Genomic DNA, 8974 nt, shown 5'->3' with positions numbered 1-8974 from the left:
CCTCGCTTCTCTCCTGATGCCGGCTACGCGACAACGACCCCACCATCGCGGCTCCTGGTAGCACGCCTGGTAGCGCTCGTGCGGAGTGGTAGGAGCAACCACACCGCTTCTTCGCTTCGCGCCGCGCCGCGCCACGCCGCGCCACGCCGCCGCCGCGTTGGGCCACGCCGCCGGTCGCTCTCCTCTCTTGGTGAACCGGCGGAATCGGCGTGACGGAATTGCCGAGGCACCCGATGCTCGTGTCTCTCGCGACTCAATCAAGGGAAGTGTGAGTATACGCGTGTATCGTATGCGCGAATGTGTAGTGGTGCCAGGTGGCCCGAGATAGCTTACGAGGACCGGTGTTTTCACCATCGATAAACGTCATCTACCACTATTCCGCGGATGTCCAGCAGAAGTTCAGTGGATCTTTATCGGATACGACAGGCGTATGATATCCACGGGACTTTTGCCAGTTGTCTAGCGCTGCCTGGAGTCGTAATAGATGTTTAACTGCAGCTGATAGCCGGCACTACAAACTGGAGGAGAGACAGAGTAGTTTTCTTCCGGGTAATTTTACCTGACGGTGAGACGCGTGAGAGAGAAGTTCCGTGAACATTAACTAAAATTAATTGATCCTCTCTGTCTTCCTTGTTCTTTCGATTCAGAAGAAACTGGTAGACCATTTAAAACGATAATTAATATTACATTTAGGCAATCGAATGCAAGGTAAACGAGGAATTTGTGTTCAATGTAATTAGAATTCTTCTCAATACGTTTTGAGACATCTATACATTTATCTAATATCGCGCATACATTATTTCTATTAATTTTCTTTAATTTATTATTGCAAAAATTTTTCTTCGACTGTCATCGATATTAAAATACGTAAAACTTTGGAGAAAATATTTAATAATATCAACATCTATGATATTTTTACAGTTTAATGTATAATAATAATTGAGAATCAACTAAATTACAAAAAGGGCTTGAGTCGTGACAGGATGTTCGTGTCGACAATAATATCTATGTGAATTTTTATATTCTAACTCAGTGAACTGCGCGCCGAATATTTTCGGTCTTGCAACACAGCCCTAGTTTTGCTATATTTTTTCATATAGTAATTTAATTATAGGATGCTAATCAGCATCGATTATTTAAATCGATTATCGATTTAAGTATGTGGATTTATTATTCCGGCAAAACTAGGGCTGCAAGACCGAAAATATTCGGCGCGCAGTTCACTGAGTCAGAATATAAAAATTCCAAAACACAGATATTATTATCGACACGAACATCCTGTCACGGCTTTTGTTATTTAGTTGATTTCTAATTTCATAAGAGGCTTCTTGTATTAATAATAATTGAGATTTCTGCAAGTTACAGGATAAGTACAGTTATATAATCACCGCGTAACTTCATGCACAAAATATCGTGTGGTATCTTGTACGGAAGGCAGGCAGAAGCAAGATATATATTTAAGGGAATTTAATTAACCGCGGTTTGTGATAAGATTTATAAGATTCATAAAGCCTGTGGTTTTATACAGATCCCTAAAATTATGCTATTATCGCGTATACGATTAGCATTTCATTAATCGCAGTGCGTATCGCAATGCATTGATCTGTTATGCCAAATTGTAATAATTCGATATTATATCGTTGGTATACCAAGCTAAATTAGCCTATCATGTAATAAGAATTCTATTGTGCAGATCTCACACACACGTACACACACATGTATCTGTTTTTTTTTTAAGATTTTAAATTTATTTACAAGTTCCCATGGCATTACATAAAAAAAACTAATTACTAGAATGTAACATCGGAAAATATGATTAAGTTTGATCGTAGTTTCTTGTGTAACGTCCTAAAACCTTGAAGAAAAGAAAACACGCGTTTACTATCTCTGAATTTAATCAATCACTTCACATACGGAAGCTACGCGAACTTAATTGCTTCTTCATTGCCAACTACTTGTTACCTCATATTTAGCAGCATTAATAAAATCTCGACATCAGAAGAGAGTAAACCTCAAAATTGCAGCAAAATAGCCATCATTTATTGGTGATTTTGATGTACGCATAAATTTAACAAAAGAAATGATTTTTTTGCAAACTTCTCAAGTTGATTGATTAATTACGAAACACATAAATAATTTTAAAATTTATTTTTGGTTTAAAAGAAGCTAAATCTGAATTATCAATCAATGGCATCGTAATTTTGCTCGTATTGTAACAATTATTTGCACCGTGACCTTTAACAAGTATTAATTACAGTTTGTACGGTATATCGTAAAATTGATTCTTGAAATTACGATAAGTCGTGCTAGAATCGGTGTATTTTATCAAAGGTTAAATTCCTCTTAAATGGGAAATTGCACGTTCGGTATCTATTCTTCCAATCCGAGGAGACGCCCGCTACCAGGAAGCCGGCTCGCCTCGAGAATTTGCGATAGCAGGTCCGGAAATGAATCGGGTTTGAATTATCTGTAAGGTTAACGTTTCAGGAAAGCATTTAGATAATCTCCAGAAACGTTACGCGACGTTGTCTCGTAAGTGCATCGATGCGGTACGGAGGGATTTATCCGTTCTTCGGTCCGGCAATCAAGGACTTCCATGGTCCGCGCGCGGGATTACGGATCTTTCAACCCTGTAATAACGACCCTGCAAACCGATGACTCGACGGTCAAGCTATCGAGAAACGTCCTCGAAGAAGATAAAGATTCTGATTCACGTTGTGCAAGCGGCAGGAAGTAGGCGTTGCACTTTGACAAAGAAAAATGTTAATATACGTATGTTAATAAGCGCGCGATGCAAAACGGTAACGAAACGATCAGTGCCGCAGGAGTACTTATACTTCCCCCCGTACTCGAGAACCTCGTAAGCCAGTGCGCAAGCGAAATTATTTTAATTCTTTACTAATTACATAACTGAAATAATTGGATAGAGGAAGAGACATAAGTTAAAAAGATAAATTGATATAATAATAAAGTTAAACCGAATTATAGGAATAATGATTAATATATCATGTATATCACGTGAAATTTCTTTTATTCAATATTTAACGCAATTAAATACGATATGAACATTTAACGCATCATGCATCGTTTCATAGATATGTATACTATCGCGATTCGTTGAAGAAAAAAATGACGCATTCTTTCCCGATACGCTATGAATGACTATCGGCGATTCTCAGAATTTTCTTCTATATCTCCAATGTAATGTATCTTATCAGTATACACTTCAGTATATACTTTCAGCGAATCATAGAGAATTCACAAAAAATTCGCTAAGCATCGCCTTAAACTGACCTCGATTGAAATCTCTCGAGCGATACAGATACAGGTGGACGCGTGGGCCCCCTCGTCGGTCACACGTACCACAATGAGTCAGTCACGCGTAGCCGTATATTTTCTGACCTAGAAAAAGGCTCTTGTGAGGCGCGGCATAGACGGAGAGAGCGAGAAAAACCGAATCGAGTCGAACTAAAATGATCGCCCGGCGCGATCGTTGCCGCCGACATAAACGTGGCCATTATATGGATCGGGGCGATTAGGACCGTAATGCAGGTCATAGATCGTTCGAGTCATTACAAAAATATCGCCGCTTATCCCACACGATTATATACATTTTTTTTTTATAAAAAGAAATGAGCGATATGTGAAATATTAAAAAGAATCTCAACACCGAAATGAAGGAGAGCCCGAGAACGCGAATGTTTCTCTTCAAGATCAAGCACATTCTTGTTTAGCCAACTCTTTCATTGCGTTGTACTGTTTAGAAAATATAATCAATTTGATTCAGCATTGTGTGCAAGCAATCATTGACTGTTCAAACTACCTACCTATACCTATCACACTTACAATTAGTGTTAGTTTAATCTCACGGTTAGAAGTGCGTCTTCAAGGATGTATTTAAGAGAGTGGTTATTTCAATAAAGCTGGTCCAGAGTACCGCTCAATCGTGAGAAGAGCCAGTGGCTCTTTCCCCGATAGGATATTACGGAATGTCAATGGTTATGGCCAAACTGCACGTCACGCGTTATATCATCGATGCATTACGTCGCATGTACTCTAAATACTTATTGATACAAAAAAAAAAGCATACGCGGCATTTTCTCGAGCAGAATTACGCTCCAATTACACGCCAATTAAAAACCAATTTACTTTATTCGCAGCAGTAATTTGAACTGTGAAATTGTAGTTACCTAACGTCCGAATAAATCAAATGTGTTGTTTCAAATATTTAGAAATATGTTTTTGTTAAAATTAATCAAAAGAAATTAATTGATCGAAATATCAATTAAAAAATGTCGTTATGTAAAAGCGTTAAGATTTAATACAGAAAATACAGAAAGTTTCGAACAGATTTTCGAAACCGTGCTTGACGATCAAATAATTGTGCGATTGCGATTGTTTAACGATGGGTCAGCATCGGCACTCGTAACAAGCGGAAGAAATAAAATACGTGGGAGGGGGAGGGGGAAGGGCCGCGGATTCGAGGAATGTAATGAGGTAACGTGTTGCAATCTCGTCGTGCGCGGTCTCTTACGTACAGATGGGACTTATAATCGCAGTATTCTCATTAGTCACGGATCACCGAGGGTTGCCGCACACAATCGTTCGCGCTAACAACTTCGCGCGCGCGATAACGAGCTACGCAGGTGCGTTAGTCGCTATTCGTACGACTCTATCTTCTTTTTTTTCTTGTTGCAGTCAATAGCGGCATAAACGCCACGACTAATGGTCAACTCACGCTAGTAAATAGCCACAAGTACGTCTTCCGCAAACCTCTGTCCTCAGGCTTGGTTCCCTTTCCCCGACACAACATCTCCATTTACAAATCGAAACGCGCGCGGCTGCAATCGACATGCTGTTCTGTACGACGATATATTTCTTAAACCCAATCTCCCTTGTTTCTTCCAGCTATAATAAGACTCCTGCGGAGGCGTGTTATACGTGATTTCGCATCGAGCTCGGCTCGGAAAGGTGTGTCGCCGCGCCGGTGTGGAGACACCTTCAATCCTTGAAGAGAAAGACAGGAGCCACTTAGATAGAGCCGCAGTAACTCTATAACATAAGCGTGCCAGTTGGTGGCAAATTTGCGGATGCGTGCAATTGGCATTGCCTATGCCCTGCGTCCAGCTCTGTACGTGCGTCCACCTATATATCGGCAGTGGCCGACCGGTGCGGTCCAATCGACAGCTATGAAGCAGTTAACTTAATATAGACGCACTCGGAATGTGTGCCATCGGCGACCTCGAGAGGCCTTCCCTAGGTCAGTGCTAATTCTCGAGAACCGGACCGCATCTTCCAAATTTCCGGTCGGCCTTGAAGACTAAGCCCGTCACATATTTGCTCACTACCTACTATGAGATAATACATATGGTATGTAAAATAATATGTAAATACCACATCTCACGTAACCACGCACTTTTTAAGTAACACTTAGTGAAATCCTTTTTCTGTGCAATTATTTTCCTATGTTGCGTCATTTTATTTTAGAATTACAACTTTACTCTGAAAATAACAGATAATGATTTAGATGATTATAATTATTTTACATATTGTTACATCTAAAAGTGATAGCATTTTTTCTCACTCTTAGAAGGATTAAAAAGTAGAAACATCAAGAAGCTAAATATCATAGTCACAAAGTCTTATAGATATGCGTTGCTCTTAATATTTCTAAGTTTTAATTATTTACATATAATGCGGTATTTACGAGGCAGAAGAGTTAGTTAAAATTAAATATTAAGTTTACTGCAAGTTTATTGCAAGAGTGACTTGACAGATTTACCACCAGTACTACAGTCTTCGATAAATACTATAAGATAGCGACCATTTTCAGCGCTTTCATTGCAGTACAGGTTTGCTGTGTCCAATTTGCAATGTACATATGCGAAGTGCGATAACGATATCCGCTGCAATGTGGCAGTCGTTGCGATGTTATCAGAAAGCAGAAGAAGACCTGAAAGATGCTAATGATATCAGAAAATGATTTTAAATCCGTAAAAATTACTATCTGACCGAAGAACACGTAAATGCGCGTGCAATACATTAGTCGGACAAGTTGCAGTTCAGCAAAAAAGAAAGACAAATAAAAGATTGTGCCGTACGGTTGGCGTAAAATACATCATTCCTGGACATAAACAAAAATGTTTGCGTTAAAGACAGTCATCGTACGTGAAAACGTACTATCTGCTGAACTATCGAGATCTATGTGTAAAAACTTGTATTCCGTTGACACTTACATTCTCTTCTGTAGGTTGACCGCGTAAAGAAGTTGATGCTGCAGAAGAATGCATATGCAAAAAGATAATAGAATGCACATGTGTAAATGTACATTCCGTACATAAATAAAAGTTAACATTGATCGCACGAAGTAAGAATCGCTGTACAATCGCGCGATAGACGATCATGCAACCGCAATAATATTCTCATTAGATTCTTTTCGTCGTGAAAACATGTTGGGATTCTCCGTCTTATCGGTCTGAATTAATCTGACACGTGGTCTCCGGAGAATTTATTTATATACGAGTGTATTCGACCGCGCAGAATCTTCAAGCGTAAAAAAAAAACGATAAGAAATTTCGACACTCGTATCACTAATTATCGTTATTTGTTACGTGATATATTAATGCTGATAATTACTGCAGCCTAAACTGAATAATAAAGTTAAGAAACATTTGGGGAGGGGTAAAAGTCATAGTGGTGTAAGTCAAATTTTTTTAAAATATTGACTCGTGTAAATATATGCAATTTATATACTGTATGGATTGCATCTATACATACGAGTCAATATCTTAAAAATTTTGACTTACGCCACCATGGCTTTTACCCCCGCATTTGTAAATAATTACTTTGTAGCATGATTGTGCCAAAACCGAACGATCGCTCTATCTTGACTGACTTCGCCAGCAATCTCTGACGGCGATTGTTGAAGCAATCACTGTTTTTTTACTGACAACGGCCTTCAATTGGCTAACAACTAGTGTTTGCTCGCGATCGCCGATTAATCAATGGTAGTAAACGTTACATAAAAAAAAAACGGAGGCCACAAGGCGAGGTGACCCAATGGTATTAGCGAATCGAATTAAACGAATCCGCGCTTACGTCAAATCTCCATTAATAATCATCTCGCGCCGACGCGGACGAGAGCGCGGTTAATCGCGCTCCGGTAAACGCTCCACTGCCAATTTCGACGCGAACGAAAACGTGTTATGCATTAATGCGGCAATTTGCGCGTTGCAAATGTGCCGCAAGAGCCGCATATGTGCCGATGATATTTGCAGGAAGCGTCGGACGCCTCGGTGCGAGTGTGCGGCCGCGGTATTAGTTCCGTTATCCATCTCCAATGTAACGCGACGCGACAGACACCGGCACCCATACTCCGTATCCCGCGGATTGTTCTCGTTGTTGTTATACCACTTATACCCGGTGACGCTACCGACGCGGATCAATGTTTGCGTAGCGTGTCATTCCTCTCGCAAGGATACCTGCCAATTACGGAGCACGCGCGTATCGTATAACGCGTTTACACTTAACGCAATTACGTGCGTTATGTGGCAAAAAAAAACAATGACGGCGATCATGTGATAAATGCGGTTTCACGAAGAAGTGAGATCCCCGCGATCGGTCCCTCTGCTGTAAGGCGGACGCGGAACAGCTATACGATGCAAAGTGTCTCAGATTAATCGCTTCCTTAGAGTAACTATAATGGAGAAGACGTCATTAATCATTTTGCATTTTAATAAAATGTAAATCTGCATAATAGCGTCCAGTTAATCCCGGTTCAACCGAGTCCGTTGTATTTTTTTTTAAGCGCTAAAAGGATCGCTCATTCGACGCAGCAGCGTGACGATCTCACATGCGCTGACCGCATTTAATGCCTCACCTGGCCAACATTTCATACGTGAGTCATTCGCACCTCAGGGATTTCCGATCCACCTGCTAACGAGAAAGTAGCGCGTCACGGTCCAAAGTAAAATCCTCTCGATATCCCGAACGCTCTCGATTTTCGCCCTCTCGCAAAACGAACGGACGACCGTCAGGCGATCGGGGCTGACGCAACGTGCCCTCTCGCACGCGACCAGTCCGGTGACGAAGAGACAATCGCAAGTAACATCCCCGGCTTTTTGTTAGAACGCCATTTCTACGAGCCGCGCTCTTCCTCGAAGACCTTGGAAGCGAGCCCTCTGATTTACGAACGCGCTGTGTGCGGGATTAATCGTCACACATCTGCGATTAATCCATCGCTGTCGCTATGCGTGACACACAACCTGACCTAATAACCCGGCACGATAATAATTTCTACTAATAAATTTGTAAGCGTCTATAGGAGAGCCATAACACGCACACTGTGACAATTCCTTATAGTTTTTCATGATAAAGTTGAAGTACAAATTTAAAATAAAAACAAGAGAATTATCTAATGTTAAAATTTAGAAAGAAAAAAGTAAGAATTTTTAATTAAAAAATTAATTCAAGACTTAATTATTACAGCTTTACTATATATTTTACAGCTATTACTATATCTTACAGCTTAAAAATTGAAAATAAAGATTATTTTTTAAGTAAAATAAACTCCGACTTCATTTAGAACTTAATACATATTTAAGACGACGTGAATAAACAATAATAAGTAGTACAGGATCGATATGAATATTACAATTAATTAAGATTTTTATGAAAATAAAAAATGGCATCTTCTCTAATTAATTGTAATATATTCAGATTTAACGACTTAACAACTAAATTATTCTAGGTAAAAAAATAAATATTTGCAATAAAAATTCTGCAAGTTGTACAGTAACGTAATATAAAAAAAGGGATACAAAATTATTTATATGAGAAAAAAGTGAAATCAATCCTCGGCCTGCAGCTGATGACGTTCACTGTACATCCGCGCATCTCATAATGAAATCTAATTGGCTTATAAAAAGCCGAGTATGCCAACAAGGCTTAAGATTATCATACTTTTTTCTTAGTA

At 39.7% G+C, this 8974-nt stretch overlaps 1 long non-coding RNA gene across 1 annotated transcript; it reads left to right on the top strand.

The window, feature by feature from the left end:
• Positions 1-144: 144 nt before the first annotated feature.
• Positions 145-7662, top strand: LOC139774992 (uncharacterized). The gene is made up of 3 exons (XR_011718721.1): positions 145-268; positions 4909-5370; positions 5834-7662. It is a non-coding gene; the product is annotated as an uncharacterized lncRNA (long non-coding RNA).
• Positions 7663-8974: the final 1312 nt, after the last annotated feature.

This window comes from Temnothorax nylanderi, unplaced genomic scaffold (genome assembly GCF_030848795.1).
Source record: "Temnothorax nylanderi isolate EJ_2023f unplaced genomic scaffold, tnyl_v1.0 TNYL_tig0004_pilon, whole genome shotgun sequence".
Lineage (NCBI taxonomy): Eukaryota > Metazoa > Arthropoda > Insecta > Hymenoptera > Formicidae > Temnothorax > Temnothorax nylanderi.
The sequence above is the reverse complement of the archived record's forward strand: the minus strand, read 5'-3'. Positions and strand labels throughout refer to the sequence as shown.